General features: G+C 40.8%; 1 protein-coding gene across 3 annotated transcripts in view; it reads right to left on the reverse strand.

Annotated features, from left to right (window-relative positions):
• The window catches only part of EXT2 (exostosin glycosyltransferase 2), a 143,502-nt gene that overhangs the window by 72,593 nt on the left and 47,385 nt on the right, over positions 1-23,524 (reverse strand). The window lies entirely within an intron of this gene.

Raw genomic sequence — 23,524 nt, forward strand, 5'->3', positions numbered from 1 at the left:
TGGGCTAGGTGTTTTTTTGGTGTGTAAAGGTTTTAAATCATGGATTAATTTTCTTTCATACCCATAAGATTATGCACATTTCCATGTCAGTTTTGCAGGTAGTATTTTTCAAGGAATATGTTCACTTTACCTAAATTGTTAAATTTATTGGACTAAATGTGTGTCAATGCCTATTTAATGCCTATAGAACCTGTAGTAATACACCTCTTTTCATTCCTGATATTGATAATCTGTGTTTTCTCTTTGTATTTGATCAGTCTTACTGAATGTTTATCAATTTTATTATCTTTTCAAAAAACCAATGTTTGGTTTTGCTGATTTTCTTTATCTTACATTTTTTTTTCTATTTTGTTCCTTTCTGCTCTTATTTTTACTTTCTTCTGTTTTGGGGGACTTTAATTCATCCTGCATTTAGCTTTTTGAGGTTGAAGTTTAGATATTTCAATCTTTCTTCTTTTTTAATACATACATGTAAAGCTATAAATTTACTTCTATGCACTATTTTAAATGCATCCCACACATTTATATATCATTTTCATTATACTTTAGGTGAAAAATGTTTTTAATTTCCTTTGTGATACTTTCTTTAATCCATGGGTCATTTAGAAGTATGCTGTTTAATTTCCAAACATTTGGGGATTTTCTATTTATCTTTCTGTTACTGATTTCTACTTTGCACTGTAGTCAGAAAACACACGTTATTTCAAAACTTGGAAATTTATTTAAACTTGATTTATGGCCCAGTACATAGCTTATTTTTGTAAATTATCTATGTGCACTTTAAAAAAAGAGAATTTTGCCATTGATGAGTGTAATGTTTTACTGTCAAGTACAATAAGTTGATTTGAAGTACTGTTTCAATATTCTTTATCTTTATTGATTCTTCTCTGCCTGTGTGCATGTGCATGTACATGTGTGTGCGTATGTTTACTTCCAAAACTTTTACTTACAAATTTGTGCCCTCAAAGCTTGTCTCAGGATTGTCTCTTATAAAAAGGATATAAATGGCTTTTAATATTTTATCCAATTCAAAAATCTTTGGCTTCCAATTGTACATATAGTCCATTTACACTTAATGTAACTTCTGATACGGCTGAGTTTAAGTGTATGCTCATTCTATTTGTTTCATCGAGGTTCACAGATATACCTCAGTGTGGCCCTTTGTGTTTATCCCACTTAGGATTGGAGAGGTTCTCCAATCTATGATTTGATGTCTCTCCCTGTTTTTAGAAAACTCTCCAAATACACATGTACGTAAAATGTTTTCACCATGTCCCATATATCTCTTTTTCTCTTCTCTGTATTTTTCCTCTCTGTGCTTCAATCTGGGTATTTTCTACTACTTTTTCTTCTGGTCCAATAATCCTTTATCCTTTTTTTGTGTGTGTCTAAACTGCTATTAAACCAATGTACTGAATTCTTACTTTCCCTTCTTATATTTTTCAGTTGCAGAATTTCCATTTGACTTTTTAAAAGATTTCAAAACTTTTATTTATTTTTTTTATTTTTATTTTTATTTTTTTTATTAGTTTCTGCTTTATAACAAAGTGAATCAGTCATACATATACATCTGTTCCCACATCCCTTCCCTCATGCATCTCAAAACTTTGTTGAGATCCTCCTTTTCTTCTATATTATTGAACATTGTTCGTTCCCGACTGATAACCCCAATATCTGAATAACCTGTAAGTCTCTATCATCTGTTTTTACTCTTCATTTTGGTCATTTGGTTTCAATTTCTAGCATGCACCTTAATTTTTTATTGGATGCCAACATTCTGTATTAAAAAATTGTAGAGGTTCTGGATGATCCAGATTATCTTCCTCCTAAGAATGTAACATATTCTTCTGGCAGGTACAGAGAATGCAGTCAGACCACTATAATCCTGTCAGGGGTTGGTTTTAAGTTTTGTCAGGGCCACCTTTTTTCAGCTTGCCCTTACTCTGAAGCTGTGGCCTTCTGGGCCTTCAATTAAAGCCTGGGGTATTTACCAGGGTCCCTCCATCTTGGCCAGCCTTGAACACTGATCTTTACCTCATCAGTACTATACACGGTTGCTGAAATAGCTACAGAGCTTGTTAGGCTCCCAGCTGTTTCTTTCTGCAGGGATTCTCAGAGTCTTGTTCTGATCGTGTGCACCTCAGAAGTTGGCAAACACCTTAAGGGAAGATTGCATGCCCATTTTTTGCTATATCCCCGTGGTTCCCTTTCTCCTGGGATTTTGTTCTTCAAATCCCAGATACTTTGGAAGCCCCTAACTCGAACCTGTCAGCCCTGTGGGACTGCTGCTTTCTGCAAAGCCTCCATACCCTGGGCTGTGAATTAGGAAGCACCCTGGGGGAAGGAGACAGAGTGAACAAGTAGCTCCCCTCAGTGTGCTCCTATCTCTCAGGAATTGTCCCTCAAGTCCTGACTGCATGGGCTGCTCTCTGAACTGTTGTTTCATCTACTTTAATAAGCTCTTATACTTCTTTTTCTTTTATTGACAGGAGGGTTACTCCCAAACCAGCTACTGTGTCAGAGTCTTCTGAAAGAAGACAGTTTCTTATCCAAGCAGAGTTTAAACTCGGTTCCTAATGAAAGCAGGATGCTGGTATAGATGACCTCGCCAGCTTCATTCGGCCTACGAGTCCACTCAAAACCAGAGACTGTTAGGACTCATGCAAGGGGGCGAACACTTCCAAGTTTAGCATAAGAAATTGGAAGCGTAACCGAAATAGGTGGAGGAGAAAGACACTTTCTAGTCCAGACTTACTGACTTTGGTTCTGTTTCCTGGGCAAGTCCTCTATTCATTAGTTAAAGCCAAGGATAACTTCTGAGTTATATGACGACTGTTGTTTCCACTAACATTAAGAAGAAGGCGAAGCATCCCAATGAGAATTTCTCCTACTCAAAGAAAATCAGAAACAGATTTAGCTTCCAAGGGCATCTGACTTAAGCTGTCCTGTGGTCTGACATCTGGGTACAGCCTGGGGGCCTGCTGGCTACCTGCTGCTGCTTCTTAGATACACTCCACTCACTCCAATCTCCTCCCTGCTCAGTCATCTTGCTGCTTTCCCTCCCATCATCCAGCCAAAATATCTACAGTTCACGAGACCTAAAAGAATCCATCTTCTCTGTGAGACCTTTACTGAGGTTGAGCGCCCCCAACATCAACAACCTTCTCTTACCGTGAAACACCACAGCATTTACCTTTACCTTATAGGTCAGGTCTCTTATTCTGTTCTACCACTGTTTTGCTGCTATTTCGGATGATCACATTTCTCTCTCCAGCTAGACTAAATTCCTTTGGTGTGGAAACTGGCATTCTTTTATTGGTATCCCTGCAAATGTTAGAATGTGTTCCCTGTTGCAAAGCACTTTGGTACCCATGGTCTCATTTGCTTTTTATTACCAGTTTGTCACTTATTTGGGGCAGATGCAAATCTCATTTTATATGTGAGGAAACTGAGACACAGAGCTGTTAAGTGGCAGTGTCACCAGTCATGAATGCTAACTCTAAAGTCAGACCTTTTCCTACCCCATTCTAGAGTATTAAGAGTACCAGCACCCAGTAAGTTTCAGGAAATGGTCCTCTACCAAGGAACTGAAAGGAGTAAAAATTCACTGAGAAGCGTGAGCCCACACATAAACACACACAGCTTAAATATTTACCTCCTTTTCTACCCAAATGGGTCCATCATCGTAGGTTCTTTTATTTTAAATCACACCACCCTCAAACTTAAGCATTCCAAAGCTTTACGTTCACACTGAATCACAGCAGAGACAGCAGCATTTGGGATTGATAGGAAACAATGATTGGGAACAAATCCACCGAGAATACCAGCCAACTGCACGAGTGTAGGACAGAGCTTCTGATTTAAGATGCCTCAAATCATCTAGCCCTGTCCACCAAACTACAATTTCTCTCAGAAAGGAAGCAAGCTTTGCCAAGAATCATAGTTCAAGTGTCTCAGCCTGAGGATAAGTGAACTTTGCAGGCTTAATTATTTCTGCAGGACCTCTTTAACACCTTGAAGTGTTTAGAAGGCATAATTTACAGCCCCTCCAGGACTCAGCATCAGCCACTTTTCGGCAGAGAGGAAGGAGTTTTCAGCTATGCTGGCAATACGTGAAAGCACCAGTGTTCCCATCCAGTGAGCAAATGCAAATGCTTATTATGTTTTGAGGGTTTTTTCCCCCCTAAAACAGGGGCCACACTTATCTCTATCTGAAAAGTTTAAATGAGGGATTCTTCCACAGCTCTGCAAATTCCCTAGGCACTCTACACTGTGGATCTACACGACTGAAAGGTAAGTCACATATGAAATGGTCATAACAATAATCTTCGACAAAGCACTTAGCTTTTCTTCATTAAACAGATACCATGGTAATTTTGTAAAACATGCATATTTCAAAGCATAAGAACTACAAAGTTCCTATGATGCTTTCAAATATTAGAATCATAAAGCAAAGGGCAAGGATTGGGCCAACTTAAAACTAACTTAAGCAAATAAATACTTCAAATTGAAACTGCTACTTTGGTTTAATTTCTTTGATCTTCAGTAACATAAAGCCAACAGGATTAGCAATAACAAGTGTTTAAAGGAAGCCCGCACAGTATGGTAGAAAGAGCCACGGCAATGAGTACCTTGAACAATTTTAAGTGACTGAATCCCTCTGTTGTTTGAATCTATGAGATGGAGACCACACCACCTTTCTCGTGGAGCTGAAGATCCCGTGAGATGAGGGTTGTAAAGCTCCTTGCCCAGTGCCAGTGCAGAACAGATAATCAGAACATGTTAGCTCTCTGCTCAACACTTGCATCCATCCTGTCCCCTCAGGGTCTTTGTCACTTACGTTAGAATACACTCAGCACTGTTTTGGGGTGGGAAGGGAGGAAGGGGAAGAGGAGAGACAGAATGGGATCTCAACATTACACTCCATTCATCTCAATTCTTGAAGCCAGTAAAGAAATCCAACTGGTCACAGAACAGAGTTAGATATAATAAAAATAAATCAAATACGAGTGTGACAGACCTTTATACTGAAAAGTACAGAAACCAATGGCATGCCCCTTCTACCTGAATCTCTAAGCTTCCAAGGAAGAGGCCAGCACTCCTCTGGCAACTGTGAGGGTGGGAACACATCTGGTTTTGCTCACGACTGGTCTTGCAGCCCCTAGCACAGTGCCTGTCAAGGAGTGGGCAGTCAAACGTTTGTTGAAAGAACAAATCCATCTCCCTCACAGGCATCACATGCATCTCACGGGACTTTCCAAATCTTCGAAGTACCAGCCCATGACCTTAAAGGGGGAAGACCATCATTTAATAATAATGACCGCATCGTGTATACAGAATTTTAAAAGGTAAAAGATGGAGGAAATGGATTTGAGGGGAAAAAAAGTCAGATTTGTTTCTGGGTGAAACAGCAAGGCAGCAATGGGATTATAAGTTTCCCTTATATTAAGCATGTAAAGACCACGAGAGAGAGAAACGGTTGTTAAAACTATGCCACTCAAGTCTGTTCCTAGTGGACAGGCTATCCAACCATTCAAAGACTATACAGAAGGACAAGAACCCCAGGATCCCTAGTGGTCCAAGAGCACCTGCCTCCCAAAGCAGTGACGGCTTTCCAGTGCCCTTCAGTCAGCAGCCAACTGTGCAATGCCCTTCCCATCAGAACCTCCTGAATGTGACCCACGTCGACAGGCTTCATTTTAGTGCATTGAAGGACTTTCCTAATGAAAACCACAAAATAAAATGATAAACCAGCCAGCTAAGCCTCTGTCCCAAATCCCAAGAGGTAGCACCGTCCAAACACCCGACAACAACATGTAGCTGTGGATCAGTAGGTGCCCCAATTCTGCTCTATTTCCCCACCCCCCCACCCTCTGGTTGGTCACAACATAAAGGAGCTGCTTCTGCTTAGGATGCAGAAAGCCACAAGGGAACATGGAATCCACCAGAACAATGAGAAAACGGCACCAGATACCCCACTATCACCATAACTTGTCTTGGGCCGATCGGAGAACTATGGTCATAAGGCAATCAGGGAAACCAAACTCCAAAGAGTGACATCCAGGAGCAATGGGGACACTCAAACTATTTCAGCTTTGGAAAAGCACAGAAGGTAGGGGTGGCTACTGTAAAACCAGCCTCAAAATACAGCTAAAGTTTTAACAAATTCCTCAAACTGAGTGTGGGCTAGTAGGGCAGTTTGGAAGCTCTTGACATAAGCAGGACACCCTCCCACCGGCAACTCAGAGGGACACTGGCCTGGTAGCAGGGGCAGAAGCAAAAGCCATCTGCCCCTGAAGGACAACCAGGTAAACTCGCTCGGATCAGGCTCCTACACGGATACAGCGCACAGGTCAGCTACCACCAAGGGAGGGGCAGGCAACTCCCTCCAACCTCAGACGCCCACAGACAGAGGGCAGACTCTAGCTGCCCAGGGGGAGGATCAGGAATGCCGAGGAAGCCCCACCTCCAAGGCCCCAGCAAGCAAGCCTGCCAGACTGCGGCTGGACCAGGGGAACAGAATCCTACTGCTCCACTGCGAGCCGGGCACCACACACAAGCAAGGGAAGTCTACCCACTGATGGGAGCAAGGCCTCCTGTGTGGCACAGGTGGGCAGGGCCTGCTGAAAGTGGAGGGTGAGGCTGGAACTCTGAGAAAAACCTTAGTACCTTGTGCCCCACACAAGAACAAGGTGACCACCAGCAGCATCTGAAGTGTGTGGTGCTGGAGGTAAGTCTAGCAATGGACAAACCCAAACCCACCTTGATTACACACTAGATTGAGTCAACCTCCCATGCTAACGGCTCACAGAAGAAGGTCTGCCCATTTCTGGACATGACATTTACTTTAGGTCTCTTGTTTTTCTAACACACAATGTCCATCATTCAATCAACATTTATCGGAGACAAAATGCGAAAGAAAACAATCCACCGTCAAAACATAAAGCCACCAGCAGAACCAGACCCAAAGATGACCAAGATGTTGGAACTACTAGATGGGGACTTTAAACTAACTATAATTAATATGTTGAAGGAGCTGGTAAAAAAGGCAGACCACTTACATGAACAGATGGCAGATGGGAGTATTCAGTAGAGAGATGAAAACTCCAAAAAAAAAGAGCCAAATGAAAATGCTAGAAGTAAAAAACATAGTATCATAGAATTTCTTCAACTAGTTTATCAGCACAGTAGATATAGCAAAGGGAAGAAATACTGTAGTGAACTTGAAAATAAAAAAGAAATGATCCAAACCAAAATGCAAAGAGAAAAAGAGTGTAAGAAAACAGAACAGGGGCTTCCCTGGTGGCACAGTGGTTGAGAGTCTGCCTGCCGATGCAGGGGACACGGGTTCGTGCCCCGGTCCGGGAAGATCCCACATGCCGTGGAGCGGCTGGGCCCGTGAGCCACGGCCGCTGAGCCTGCGCATCCGGAGCCTGTGCTCCGCGACGGGAGAGGGCACAGCAGTGAGAGGCCTGCATACCGCAAAACAAAACAAAACAAAACAGAAAACAGAACAGAGCACCCAAGAACTGCAGAACCGTATCTAATGTTCTTACAGTAGCTGTAACTGGAGTTCCAGAAGAGGGGTAGGAAACAAGGCAACAGATACATCTAAAGAAATAATGGCTAAGAATTTTCCAAAATTAATGAAAAACAATAAAACAGACTGAATAAGTGCAGAGACCCAAGACAGAGTAAATAAAGCATTCGCCTTCTCCCTCAGGAAGTTTAAGAAACAGCTGCATCGTTAAAGATGCAAAAGCACTTCTGCCTCTGAGCAACCTGGGAGATTCAAGAGATCTGAGGACAGGAGATTTTCTCTCAGCTTACTACACTGACAGAACCATATATCTCAGGTGAAGGGCTGGAAAATATTTCCACGCCTCACGGATTAATTTTTCAAAGCTGTGTCTGAAGATGAATCTGAAAACTTCCAAAGGGATTCTAAGCCTTTCCAAGCACCAATGCACCACAGGCTGATGAGTTCCTTTTCATTTGTTTGCTGTGACAAATGGAACCAATGAGCATTGCTACTATTGCACCAAAGCCTCCTATGCAGCAAACTCTGCAGGGTTACACTGGCTCTCCTCCTCGCTACCTTCCTGTACAGATGAGAGGGCAAAAGCAGGGAGCCCAGTGCCCTTCTTGTCTAACCTCACACCAGCCTGGAGGCAGCAGAGACAGGCTCCAACAACCTCCACCTGGCAGCCAAAGTCACGCACTGGTGAGGTCAAATGATAATCCGAGCATCCTGATTCCTAATTGAGAACGACTGCAAGACTGGCTTTTTGTTTATTCTTTTGCTTACCCCATTTTTATAAACATAAGAGTTACAAGACAACGTACTTAAAATTAGGAGAAAAAATATCAACAAAACCCCTCAGGGGCTCTTCGCATGGACTGAAGGTTTTATAAAAATGTACTAGGCCTGTGTTGTCAGTTTTTCTAGAGGAGAAGAGGAAGTTCACTAACATTTGATACCTTTACTCAATGATTCAACAAACAATAATAAAAAGGATTTACCGCCTTTAAAGTAAAGAGAGATTTCTGAAGCAGAAGAGGTTAATATATCAGGAATTTATCAGCACTCCATTTTTTCTTTACTTAAAATATTTATTTTGTTAATTACATTTAAAATACCTTACTCCATAAAATCTGAGCGTGCTTTTTCTCATTCCCGTACTCATGAAGCCACTTTACTCGCCCTCTCCATGCGCATCTTTCACCTAAAAGTCCCTGATGCCCCTGAAGGCACTTTTCCATGATCTAGCGCAGTGTTCCCAGGCCCATCATCTCAACTACTTGATCACAGCACCTGAGGAAGCCACATATACCACTCACTGAACTTTCCTCAAAGCCAGAGACATCTGTTCACGTAACAGTAGCAGAGTTCATTCCACAATTTTTTGGTAGGTGTAAAATTTTTTTATTTCTTTACCATGCAAACTTGCAACTGCTTACTTTTTAACTTTTCATTTTGAAATAATTTTAGAGAACAGTTGCAATGGTAGTACAGAGAGTTCCCGAATACCCTCACCCAGCTTCTCCCAATGTTAACATCTTGTATCACCACGGTACAACGACGAAAACTAAGATGTTAACATTTAGTTAATTCTATTAACTCAGCTACAGACTTCTGTTTTCTTTTTGGATTTCCCCAGTTTTCTTCTAAGGTCACTTTTCTGTTCCAGGATCTAATCCAGGACACTGCATTGCATTTGGTTGTCATGCTTCCTTAGTTTCCTCCCATCTGTGACAGTTTCTCCATCTTTCCTTGTAGTTCATGACCTTGACACTTTTGCCTAGTGTGGTCAGGAATTTTGCAGAATGTCCCTCAATCTGGGTTGGTTTATTAGACTGGGGTTATGGATTTTGGAGAATACTACAGAGCTGATGTGCTTTTCTCTTTACTTCATATCAGGGGAAACATGGTATCACCATGACTTATTACAGGAGAAGTTCACCTTGATCCCCTGGTTAAGGTGGGGTTTCCCAGGTCTCTCCACTGTAAAGTTACCGTCCCCATTTCATAATCTATGCATTAGAAGCAAGTCACTATATTCAGACTGTATTCAAAGGGAGGATAATTAAGCTCCACCTCCTGGAGGAGGGAGTATCAAAGAATTTAGCACACCATTTTTAGCGTTGTTTAAAAGGATTAAAAACTATGAAATTCTATTCACCGAGTATTATATATATGTTAGCTACTCTATGTATACACAGCATAGGATTTTATTAAAATCCTTAAGCCTATGGGGATTTGTGGCTTATGGAAATATTAAAACTTTTCTTTCCTCAATAATTTCACTAAATAAAAAATCTGACACTTGCCTTAAATGTTAAGTTGAAGACTGATAACATATCTCATCTATTGAAAAGAGAAAAGCATATAGCCAGCTTTTATTAAAAATCTTAAGAGATTGGGCTTCTCTCGTGGCGCAATGGTTAAGAATCCGCGTGCCAATGCAGGGGACACGGGTTCGAGCCCTGGTCCAGGAAGATCCCACATGCCGCGGAGCAACTAGGCCCGTGCACCACAACTACTGAGCCTGCACTCTAGAGCATGCGTGTCACAACTACTGAAGCCCGCGCGCCTAGAGCCCGTGCTCCACAATGAGAAGCCCACGCACCACAACGAAGAGTAGCCCCCGCTCGCGACTAGAGAAAGCCCACCACAGCAACGAAGACCAAACGCAGCCAAAAAATAAAATCAAATAAAAAATTTTAAAAAAACAATAAAAAAATCTTAAGAGATGAAATCTACTGAGACCTCAAATATTTCCAAATTTCAATTGCTTCTAGTCTCATATTTTAACTTTACTCTGATATATACACAGAATTACCATCCAAAAATAAAGTAAGCACCCAGTTTGATAATTTGGAAAAGTATGAAAGAAACATAAGGAAACTAGTAGAAGCAATAAGAAAACAGAAAAAGAAACGAATTTGAAAAGAAATCCAAGAGCTTTCCATTGATTGGTTCTTAAGAAAATCCTAGAGAATCAACTAAAAACCTATCAGAGCAAATAAGGAAGTTCAGTTAAGTGGCCAGCTACAAAATAGTGTTTAAAATAAATAAAACAAAAAACCAAAACTCTTATATCCCAGCAATACCCAGTGAGATTGTGTACACACACACACACACACACACACATACACACACAGTTAATGGCAAAGTTCATCCCACTACCCCAACTTCTCACAGTCCAGATTACTATTAGTCCTCCTGACAGATGTTAGTTACTTCCCCAGCATCCATTACTTTCCTTATCTTTACTAACAAAACCAGCTTAAAATACTAAATTTTCCACTCTCTTGTGCAGCAATGGATGACCGTGTGACACAGTACTGGTACAGCCCATGGGTATGTGAGTTTTCCTAACTAAAAAGATGAAGTCTTTTAAGGGAAAGCCTTTTGGTTTTCTCCCTTGGTCTTCTCCCTCTGCTTGCCTGGAATGCAGACATGATTGGCTGGAATTGAAGCAGACGTATTGTAAATGAAAAGACAAAGCCAGCATGCTGATGGTGATGGAGCAGAAACAGAGAAAGAAGCCTGCTTCTCTGATGGCATCACTGAATCACTACACTTGCCCTGGATGGATTACCTACTTCCAGATTTCTTTTAATGTGAGACATACAAACCCTGACTTCTTTAGCTATGGTTAGTGGAGTTTTCTTCTATATTTAGTTACATATCCTCCTGCTACTGTCCTCTTATGTGAAGACCATAATATAGCCTTCATTTCCCTAAACACGAAAGCAATCATTATTTGCAGATGATAGGATTTTATATCTGGAAGACTCAAGAGAATCAGCTAGAAATATGCGAACTAATTACAGAATCCAGGAAGGTGGATAATTGCAAAATACACATAATAAAATTAGTTTAATTCCATCTCTAGTTATGTTACAGAAGGTCACAAAAGACCACCAGACCACCACGTCTCATGACAAGAAAACAAGACAAAGTGTTTCAGCCAAAATTCAAATTTTCTTTAGAGCCAAAGAGTTTGTATTCTAACCTTGCTATAACACCTCTTATTAGTTTAGTAGTTTGTAGATTCCTTTGGCTTTTCTGAATACACAATCATGTCATCTCCAAATGAAGACAATTTTCCTTTTCCAATTTTTATGCCTTTTATTTATTTTTCTTTTGCACTGTCTAGGACCTTCAGTACAATGCTGAGCACAAGTGGAGAGAGTAGACATCCTTGACGTGATCCCAATTTTAGGAGAAGGCGTTCAGTACTTAACCAGTAAGTATAATGTTAGCTATAAGTTTTTCATAAATATCCTTTATCATGTTACAGGAGTTCCCTTCTTTTCCTCATTTAGCTGAGAGTTCTTCTCAAGAATGATTGCTGAATTTTATCAAATGATTTTTCCCTACATTTTTAATATGATCAGGTAGGTTTTTCTACTTCATTTTGTTAATGTGAGAAGGTACATTAATTAAATTTTTAATGTTAAACCAATCTTATATTCCTGACCACATTTAGTTATGATAGATATCTCTTTTTATATACTGCTAGGTTTGATTTATATTTTTTTGTTTAGGATTTACGCAGTCACATTAATGTGGGATAGCTGCCTGACACAAATGATTATAAGATGCACCATTATTTTATATAACACTAAGAAAGAAAAAGCTTCCAATTAAGATATGATACAATACTAAAACAATATCAATTTCAACACAATCTGACATCAGAGATTTTGTAGTATGAAAAAATAAGGGTCTGAGAATCAATTAAACATGGTATATACTTTTTCACTTGACCCTCACAACAATCCTATATGAAAAGAGATAATCCTACAGACAAGAAAACAAGGCTCAGAAAGATTAACAGTAACTTGCTCATGGTCCCAAAGCTGATAACTGAAGATCCAGAACACAAAGCCATTTTGTCTAGCTCTGAAGTCCATGTTCTTTTCATCATGGTACTGATGAAAACACAAACTGCCTTAAAGGATAAATCCAGAGCTGCAGCTCTGGATTTGAATCAGGTTGGGTTTAACCTATTAATGCTTTTCTCCAACACAGATTTCTCTGAACAACATTAAACAGAACTTGATTCACGAACACCTCACTAAGGCAGTATCATTAATAATACCACATGTTCAAATATTTAAGAATGATTAAATGATTCCAAAGTGTATGAATGTGATGTTTCCCAGGGAAACTAGGAATTGTGTTGCATCATTAGCGAAGTGAGTATCAACTGGAGGATGGCCGGCAACTTAGAATCTTGTTGGTGACACCAACTTTAACACATGTAGTAGAAAAAGCACTAGAGTAGGACAGATCTGCTTCTACTTTGGGTTCTGCCATCAAACAGTAAATAAATGTTGACAAGTCATTTAACTTTCTGGATCTCAGGCTTCATACCTTAAAATTAAAACAGGATTACATGTCTTAAGGACTCTTCCACACTTGAAATTCAGTGATTCTCCAGCCAGATGTCTGTCTCCCCAACTCAAAAACTGAATGTCTCCCAGTACTCCAAGACTCATCTTCTCTGCCTGGCATTCAAGGTCTTCCACAATCTGTGGTAAGGGAAATACCCAACGCCAGCCCGCTCTAGCCATCCTGTCCCACCTAAAGGTGGGGTGGGTGGTGATAAAACAAAACAAGAACAAGCAAACAAACAAAAAACTGAGAAGCCCTGGTGAAGTTCAAAGTTCAGGGGCTCAAGCTCACCACTAGACTAGTTCTCTAGTCCTGTGATTAGACTGAGACCTAATCACAGGACTAGAGAACACTTCCCTGTGCTTCCCCCACACCTTACCATCACACCATTAAAAGCCTATTTACCAGAGTTCCTTTCACTCAGTACATTACGATCAGAACTCAAGAAAAATACAACACATGCTTAAAGGCAATGGCAGGGATACTGGAATTATCAGACCAGAAATTTAAAACTGTGATTAATAGGCTAAGAGTTCTAATGGAAAAAATAGACAACATGCAAGAACAGATGAATTATGTGAGCAGAAGAAGAGAAATTCTAAGAAAGAATCAAAAAGAAATGCTATAGATCAAAAGCACTGTAACAGAAATGAAGCATGCCTTTGATGGGCTCATTAGTAGACTGGACATGGCTGAGGAAAGAATGTCTGAGCTTGATGATAATGACACCAGAAATTTCCAAAACTGCAAAGCAAAGAGAAAAAAGACAGGGGAAAAAAAAAAAACAGAACAAATTATCCAAGGACCATGCTATAAAAGGGGTAACATACACATACAAATACCAGAAGAAGAAAAACGAGAAAGGAAGAGAAGTGATATTTGAAGCAGTAATGACTGAGAATTTCCTCAAATTAATGTCAGGTACCAAACCACAGATCCAGGAAATGCGGAGAATACGAAGTAGGATAAATACCAAAACACCATACCTATGCATATCATATTGAAACTTCAGAAAATCAAATATTAAAAGAATTCCTGAAAGAAGCCAGAGGGAAAAAACACCTTACCTATAGAGTAGCAAAGGTAACAATTACATCTGACTTCTGCTCAGAAACCACACAAGCAAGAAGAGAGTGAAGTGACATGTATAAAGTGTTAAGAAAAAAAACCCCACCAACATACAATTTTATACCCTGGAAAATTACCCTTTAAGAGTGAGAAATAAAGAATTTCTCAAACAAAAATTGAGAAAATTTGTTGCCAGTAGCCCTGCTTTGCAAGAAATGTTAAAAGAAGTTCTTCAGATAGAAGGAAAATGATGAGGGTCAGAAAAAGATGCACACAAAGAAAGGAAGAGCATCAGAGAGGGAATAAGTGAAGGTAAAATTAAAACTTTCACTTTTCTTATTCTTAATTGATCTAACAGGTAACAATCTATTCAAAATAACAATAGCAACAAATTTATTCAATTATGTATATATATGTATACGTGAAATGAATGACAGCAATGATACGAGGGACAAGAGGAAGAATTAGGATTATTTTGTTAATATAAGGAAGGTACTTCCACTATCCCTGAAGCAGGGATATTTGAAAATGGATTTGAATTTGATGTAAATGTATAGTGCAAACTCTAGGCCGACCACTAAAAAAGTATTGAAAAAGAAGTGTAATTCACATGCTAAGAAAGTAGAGAAAAGGGAATCATATAAAGTAAACAATTAAAACCACAAAAGACATAAAATGTGTCGAAGACAAAAATAGGAACAAAGAACAAAACCAACAAATAAAAATAGTAACAAATATGGTCAATGTTAATCCAACCATATCAATAATCACTTTAAATGTTAATGGTCTAAGTACATCAATTAAAAGCTTGTCAGAGTGGATCAAAAAACAAGACCCAACTGTACGTTGTCTATAAGAAACCCACTTTAAATACAAAGACACATATTAACTAAAAGTAAAGGGATGGAGAAAGATATAGCATGCTAACACTAATCCAAAGACAGTGGGAGTAGCTATATTAATTTCAGACAGAGCAGACTTCAGAACAAGGAAAATTACAAGTCATCAAGAGTGGCATTACATAATGATAAAAAGGTCAATACTCCAAGAAGACATAACAATCCTCAATGTGTACGCAACCAACAAAAGAGCATCAAAATACATGAGGCAAAAACTGACAGAACCTCAAAGAGAAAGAGATGAATCCACTACTAGAGCTGGAGATCTCAACACCCATCTATCAGAAGTGGACAGATCCAGCAGGCAGAAAATCAGTAAGGACATAGTTGAACTTATTAACAGCACCAAATAATCGACATCTATAGGCTATTTGATCCAACAATAGCAGATTATACCTTCTTCTCAAGCTCACAAGTAACATTCACCAAGACAGACCTCATTCTGGGCCATAAAACATACTTGAACAAACGTGAAAGAATAGAAATCATATGATGTATGCACTCAGACCACAATGGAATTAAATTAGAAACAGTGACATGGGGCTTCCCTGGTGGAGCAGTGGTTAAGAACCTGCCGGCCAATGCAGGGGACATGGGTTCAAGCCCTGGTCTGGGAAGATCCCACATGCCGCGGAGCAACTAAGCCCGTGAGCCACAGCTACTGAGCCTGTGCTCTAGAGCCCGCGAGGCACAACTACTGAGCCTGCGCGCCACAACTACTGAAGCCTGCGCGCCTAGAGCCCCTGCTCCGCAACAAGAGAAGCCACTGCAATGAGAAGCCCGTGCACCGCAAGGAAGAGCAGCCCCTGCTCGACGTAACTAAAGAAAGCCGCGTGTAGCAACGAAGACCCAATGCAGCCAAAAATAAATAAATAAATGTATTTTTTTTTAAAAAGAAATAGTGACATGGAGGAAATAAGTCATTATATATTTGTTAAAACCCACAGAATGTACAACACCAAGAGGGAACCCTAATGTAGACTATGGACTTTGAGAGATAAGGATGTGTCAGTGTAGGTTCAACCATAACAAATGAACCACTGTGGTGCATTGTTATGGGGGAGGCAGTGGGAACAGGGGGTAGAGGGGAACTCTCTCTACATTTTGCTTAATTTTGCTGTGAACCTAAAACTGCTCTGAAAAATAAAATTTAGTAATTAAAAAAAAATCCTACCTGTACTTCATTTTATCTCAAAATTACACTGAGGCCCTTTTTAGAATTCATCTGACAATTTTTACACAAGAGTTAGCATCTATTCTCTGCCCCACTGTTATCTCATGGGGGCAAAAAACCCATCTTCCCAGCTAAATTAAAAACTCTCTGATGGCCCCACAGTACAAAGCAAAACTTACCAGGCCCCACTCAAGGGCAAGGATTCAAAAACTCAGCCCCTAAATACTACAGATTTAGGGCAGTGGGTTTCTGCGGGTTCTCACCGCCTCTTTCCACTGGTATCCTGCAGTTCCTCTAGGGTAAGGCCCAACTATCTTAGGAAACTGGAACAGACTATGGTGATAGATCGCCATCCTCAATGTTTCATTTTACCCAACAGCAGCAACAAAGCAGGACTAGACTTGGCTTAACCAGTAGGGTCTCTATTTTCAGCTGTGTGGCTGCAGGGGAACAGCTGAGAACCTTTTTGAATGTTCAATGCAGCCACTGCCCAGTGCAAGATCTAATGTGTCACACCTAATGAACAAATTTTTGCTCTTCTCCTAGGATCTCGCATAGAGCCCGATAATTCTTGCTAGGAATTCATCTCTCCTAGGATTTAATCTCAATTTTATTTTTACCATATCCCATATTCCCAGCCTTCTAAAAATATATTAGAATTCGGAATCCACAGTAGGTTTGTTGTTGTTTTGTCTTGTTTAAAATAGTCTCTACCCAGCTGGCACATAGGTGGTGAAAAGAAAAATAAAATCACCTTAATACTAGCGACTGTGGTTATAGAACTCTGCCACACAAAATGGGCCCTTTCTTCTCCTTCTCACCCTTCTCGGGACTTTGAGAACTTGCTCACAGCCTTTGCCCTCGGCTGGCTGTAGAGTACTTGCTCCTTTAAATCTAGCTTTCTCCACTCCTAGCATTTTTGTTAACCATCTCTCAACTTCCCCCAATTTAATCCCGTTCTCCTGGTGCTGAGGTGAAGTGGTCTTTACACAGTCTTCCAGGCCACATCCCCCCAGCATGCTCCCAAGAACTGCCGAAGACCTCTCAACACCAGCAGCAGCCCCAGCCCCAGCCCTGTAGGAATAGTTGAATACATAACAACTTCCATTTGTGCAGCTTATTTCTAGGAGTTCTAGACCTTATTCTTATATCTAAAACCATGAGTCACTCAAAGGTTAGGAAAACAAGCAAGTACATGGACCAGTACTCAAATCCTATTTTGAAACAGAGCTGGCTGGACAATTCCCAAAAGCCCGTATGTAAGCCCATGTCATCCATTTCGAAGCAAAGATTTCCTTCTATTCATCTCCATCCTCAGTATTTATATTTATGGGGAGTGATTAAAGAATTAACATGCAGTTAGTTCCACGTGTAGTTACCAGAGAAAATGGCTCCAGCCATTTTTGATCCTTAAGAATCAAGAAAATGTAAGGGGGAGGTCTGAATGATGAGGCCCAGGACAATATTAATGCTTTCTGATGGCAAGATAGTGTGCTCGGTTAAGTTCACAACAGTTTTTAATTAGACAAGGTGTTTTTTTCCAAAGACTAATACATATTTACAGGTTCTTTATAAGCTCACGTGGCATCATGTAATATGGTTGATTCCTATAAAGAGTTTAAAAACCTGAGCTGCCATCAGAGGAAGGATACAGAGAAGGAATTAGAACATGGGGCAAGGAGAGGCAAGTGACGAATGGGGATTTCAAATTCCTTCCTCTCTCTAAGTCATGCAATAGGATTTAGAATGGGAGAAGTAAATTTGCAATTAGGTGGAAAACAGAAAATAAAGGCAAAGAGAAGCAACCTATAAACCATCACCAATACAGGAATGTCCCAAGAGACATACTTATCTCAGTGTAAAAGGCAAATGCCCCTGGAGAAAAGGTGAGAAAAGTGAACTTTTTAATCATATGCCACAAATTCTTCCCAGTCCCAAGCCTGCCACTAAAGCTTTGTGACTACAGGCCATCTACCAGCCTCTAACGTTCACTGTCCCCCTTCATAAAAAAGAGAATAACAACTGCCTCATCGGGTTCTCATGAGGAAGTTACTAACACAGTACCAGACACAGCAGTTAACATAAATATTAATTCTCCCCTTCCCTTTGTCAACTGGAAAGTGTAAGCTCATGACCATACTCACGACCAAAGAACTAGACAGCAGTAAAACCAGGCCTGCCTCTTCTGATACCTGGGTACCTGCTAAAAACTCAACCTTACTCTGAAGCAGAAAAAGACCCTGACAGAGTGTCCTTTCTGCTAAGGATTATCAGTAATGTTCTATTTGAATTCTAGAAAAGCAGAGGAACTCAACAGAGATCATTTGCTCCTTTTCTAAGCTAAAGGCATCATAAGTAGAAGGCATTTTCTACTCAATATTCTTAGAATGAGAGGTTTGATTTCTTGCCGAAGAAGCTATATTGAAGTCATCTAATATTCACAGGTCCCTGGATTTGCCTCTCAGCACTAAAGCTTTCACTCTTGTTCCTTAGTCGGGAAGCCAAGCAAATGTGGGAGAGCAATCCATGCCACTTCTATCTCTTCTTGCAAGATCTACTTTTTCCAGAAGATAGAACGGATCAAGAAGACAGGGAAGAGTGCAGCTGGGCTGTCTTAAAAGTAGGGCTCATCCAACCTGGAAGCACTGGAGCTGAACATGTAAGCCCTGTGATACTTTCCCTAGACCATCTTCACCATTGATTCAGCTCCCAGACACCAAAGATGGCTTAATTTGCGTGTTTTAGCCTTACCTCAAAGAAAAATTCTTTCAAAAATAGATGCTACTTGGGGCAAGCCAGGAAGAGAAAGGAGTAAAAGAGCTTGAAAGTAGGGAAGGACTCCGTGAATACTTGTAGGGTGTGCTCAAATGTTACGATCTCCTGTCCTATGGGAAGCAAGAAAGGACAGAGGAGGAAAAGGGGGCAGCCTGAGTTGTGTTTCTTGACGTGTGACAGGCAGCTCCTGAAATAGAAAGCCATAGGTTTCAAGTCTCAGGGGTATCACCTTCAAATATGTCAGGGTTCTAAGGGTGGATCAGTTTTCCCAACTGCTGACACCCTGCTGTGAGGAGAGATCCCAAGCAAAACACAAGCCTCTGACTGGGAGCCTTTGAGGTGGCAGGAGCCATGAGGAGTTCAAAGGCAAGGCCGGCCAATGGCTTGTACCTCCAAGAGCCGTGGGGGTGAAAGGTTACTAAAGCAGGAGCCACTGACCAATAAAACTGTGTTTGGTCAAACCTTCTCAGCAAAGAGACTAGAGATTCATTTCTCCCGTGCCCCGTCTCAGAGTTATCCATGCCTCTGAGTCCCACTGCTCCCTAGGTCAGACCAGGGAGCTTCTTTAGTGATTAGCAGCTGACAAGCCCTGCCTCCTGGCTGGGTCCACGGACTAGCTAAAAGGTGGATTGGAAACCTTTAATCAGGGTCTGTCATCAAAAATAAATAAATAAGAGCACGACTTGGGTCAACTAGCTGTAAAGGAATCTGCCTGGGGTGAGATTTCCCGTGTTTGCTATGCTAAAATCAGGAGAAAGCGTAAGTTTGTTTGATCAGAGGAGGTAAATATAAAGCAAGCCTCACTGCAACAGACACACTTGAAAGGCCTACCCCTTTTAATTAAGACACACACACAAATACAATGTGTGAAGGGACTGAGGACGGAACCTGAAGGCTCGTTTCACCCCACGTCATGCCACATTAGGGCCACGTTCCCTCTTCCATCTGCTTCCCATGTAGTAACAATTCCAGAGAAGGCCGAGGAGCTATTTTTTGGCAGGTTCTTTTTTTCTGGCTGTGGATACTAACTCACTCAGCAGTCAGGTCCCATGGGAACCCTTCCACTGTCCCCATTCCCCACCCCAGAAAACATTTAAGAATCTGAGTGGGAGCAAGAGGGTTGAGAGAACTCAACCCTCAGTCTGCAGCTTCAAACAAAAACTCAAAGGTCCCTCTAAAATACAAATGATATAAGATCATCAAAACCTGGCCAAATTAACATGAAAATTAAAAATACTTCAATACATATATGGACTTCAAATACTTGAAGACAAACCATTTGCTCCGTTTAATAAAAAGTATTGGATTCTGAAAGATAATAAGTGACCTGCTCACCTCCTATTAAAGCCTTATCAAAATGGGAAATAAGTGCACATTTAATTACAACAAATTAGCCTTTAAGTTACAAGGAGAGAGATAATATTGCCAGAAATGGTTTATATGGAGCTACTTCTGTACCAATCCTGGTCTGATCTAGTATTAAAGGTCTTTTAAGTCAAATTGAATGTAATAAATATACATGATTGTTGTCTTACATTCCGAAGAACAGTAGCATGGAATTACAAGATTAACTGTGTTACTATAAAATAATCATGCAACTCCAAACTCTCTCAACCTCTTCAATGCTGAGGGAGATAGAAAAACATATAATAATCTATATTAAGATTTATAAATATAGACAGAAATCGAATGGATCAGTTTGACCCTTACTGAGACCTGACAGTAGTGAATTCTTTACCAAATGTATCAACACTTGATAATTTACAAGTTACTGTTTTGTAAACAAACCTAGATATTTTTCTAAGTAGGTCTATAATGAATTCAAACCTGCACTATGTTTCCTGTAATGAGCAATTATTTCTCAGAAATGCTTCACAAATAGTCCCACCCTGTAGGAAACCAGCCCCAAAGAGTCAGACAATCCTTATATAGGCTGCAAATTAATATTTAACACTTTTATTAGCGAGGCCATTTCCGGAAGCAATGCCCCATATCGTGGACTCGGTACAAGGGATTAACCAACCCACGGTTAACTCTAGAGACAGCTCTCCAACCGGTGCCCAAAGAGGAAACTGACCATTCCACATACCCACACCCCTTGCAAAGGCTGTATGATGAAGACTGTTCATCATCATATATTTACTGAGAATTTCCAATATATTATTTGTTAAATATTTTTAGTAAGTTTATTAAAACTGTACCATAAGCAATAACATCCAGTTCAGTAAACTTAACTAATTATAGAATATCAATTTGTCAGAAATGTAGTTCTGTTGCTTTGGAGTTTGGGGCATTTTATTTTGTTTTATTGCTTGTTTGGTTTTTATACCTAATTACTCTCTCCACAGGAGCTACATGAGTAATAAAACAAACCAGTATTTTTTATTGTTTGCTCAATGAAAATCATCAAATCCTAGATCAACAGCTATATAATTTGACTAACTTACTACAAAAATTCCTTGCTTTTGCCTCAACCTCAAGTTAAATGACTATTTTAACTTGAACACACTTGCCAAAGTACTCATGTCCAAAACTATTTGAAAAAGGAAAAATAATGTGTTTGTGCGAAAAGGGTGCCAAGCAGTTAAAAATATATGTCCACTGGATTTTGCTTATCTCTACTACCCTCTTCCTAAAAGCTTTAGTTAGAAGAAGGGCAGACAGATATAAAGTAGATTCTGGGGGCATAATGCACCCAGCCAACCGTCTGGAATCAAGGCTGGAAAGCTGAAAGCAGAAGGAGGGTGAAGATGTACTTTTTGAAATGCCTGGAAAAACATTCTGGTCAGGAGATGCCAGAGATTTTGAGGCTCCATCAAGCCACTGGCCTGGATCCAGGTAATGGTTTTTCCTTGCCCTCAGCTGTCTGCTGCTAAGAGTTTTCCAGCAAAGAGAGAAAGGAAAAGTGGTGGAAGAGAGGGAGGTGCAGCTTCCAGTCCACCTCTCTGTAACTGAGAGGGTAAAAAGGGCCAAGCACTGCAGGCTGACATTTATAGAGGGCCTGGCGCTTCCACAAAGCAGTCTGGGAGGATTACTGGGGGTTAGCAACCTGGTCTAAAAGGGGTAGTGAAGCAGACTGATGAAAGTCCCTTTAAAATTCGGTAACAGTGATGCTGTGGGCACAGAGACAGCGAGCTGGAGCTGGCAGAGATGTGTGAGCAGAGGTCTAGCCAGTCAGATGGCCTTTAGGAAAAAAGCTACATTGTAAAGCTTGCTCCCTTAGCCCTTCAGGGCTGCCCAACTCGCTTGCTGGAGCCTGAAAGCACAAGCTGCCAGCAGAACAGCATTTCTAATCAGGGGATAAAAATAAAAGCCCTTGGAAAACCCTCCCTTGCCTAATCCTGGCTGCCCTGCCCCCACCAACCAGGAGCAAGGTATCCGGCCGAGGGCGAAGTTCCGGACCTGCAGAGGTTAATTATCTTGCTAGTCTTTTACCTCCAGATCACCGCTGTGCTACCCAATCCCTTCTGCCTGGCATTTTTCTTCAATTTTAATATCAGAAGTTTCACACGCCTGCCAGAGCTCCTGGACTCGGCAAAAGGGCCCATATACCTGTCAGCAAACCGATAAGAACTTTAAAATGACTCCGCAGGGCCTCTTTATAAAGAAGAGCCAAAGAAGCCCATAAAGAGAGAGGGCAGGGGCCACGGAAACCAGCCGCTCACACTGTTTTAACGTGGCATTAAAATGAGCTGCAGATTTATGGCAGTGTTTTAGCCCCTGGCCCAAGTCATCTGGGGATGAAGCGCTTGTCTCCGCTCTCCAGCGGGATTTCAAATATGGGATGGAGCTGACTGGAAAGGGATGTGGGGAGGGCGGCAGAGGCAGCAGGAGGAGGAGAGGAGAGGGGACGGGAGGCAGCAGAGAACAAGGAAAACCTATTCTTTCATTCTCCTTTCAGTAGGAGGTGAACAACAGCTATTCCTAAGAGATATCTGACCGGTCCTCTTAAATTCACATAAAAATTTCCTTTATTTTTAGTACGTACCTAGTAAAACTCTAGTTCGTCAACTGTTCACCACCCAAATGTCAATTCTGATTTTGACTTTTCTCTTTGAGCTTATTTTTTAATCTTCTAGTTCAAAAAATGAATAAATGACCTAGCAGAGAACATGCTAAAAGGGAGGGGGGGCAGGGGGGGTAGAGACTCAGTATGAAAACTTTTCTCATTGGAAAGGGGAAAAAGTAATAGTACTTTATCCAAATGTGCCAATGAATTCTTTTTCTTTAAGGCCAGCTAGAGAACCACTGATTTTCATAAGCCATCCTGATCCTAACAGAAAAACAGAGAGGTGAACCTCCCTCCATGCCAAAATGAAGAAAGTACACCAGACCCACAGGAATAAGTTCTGTTTCAAGTTTCCAAGCCCAGAAGCAAATGCATAATACATCCACGCTGGTAACTCACTGTGGTTCCTGAAGACCAAGCTCCACACCAGGAGGCTCCTGCCAGTGTCAAACACAGACCCAGGCGGAGCGCTCCCAGATGATGGCCAGCAGGCAGACCAAAATCTAGATGCTTTAAGTAAATGATTTCATTTAATCAACACAATTGCTCTATCGTATTATTATCCCCAGGTCTGAGATAAGAAAATTGATGCTTGGCAAGTCAGGTAATTTGCCCACACTCATGAAGTTGACAGACAGACACCACAGCTTGGGATGCAAATTCAGGTCTCTCTGAGTCAAAAGCCCATG

The sequence above is a fragment of the Mesoplodon densirostris genome, chromosome 7 (genome assembly GCF_025265405.1).
Source record: "Mesoplodon densirostris isolate mMesDen1 chromosome 7, mMesDen1 primary haplotype, whole genome shotgun sequence".
Lineage (NCBI taxonomy): Eukaryota > Metazoa > Chordata > Mammalia > Artiodactyla > Ziphiidae > Mesoplodon > Mesoplodon densirostris.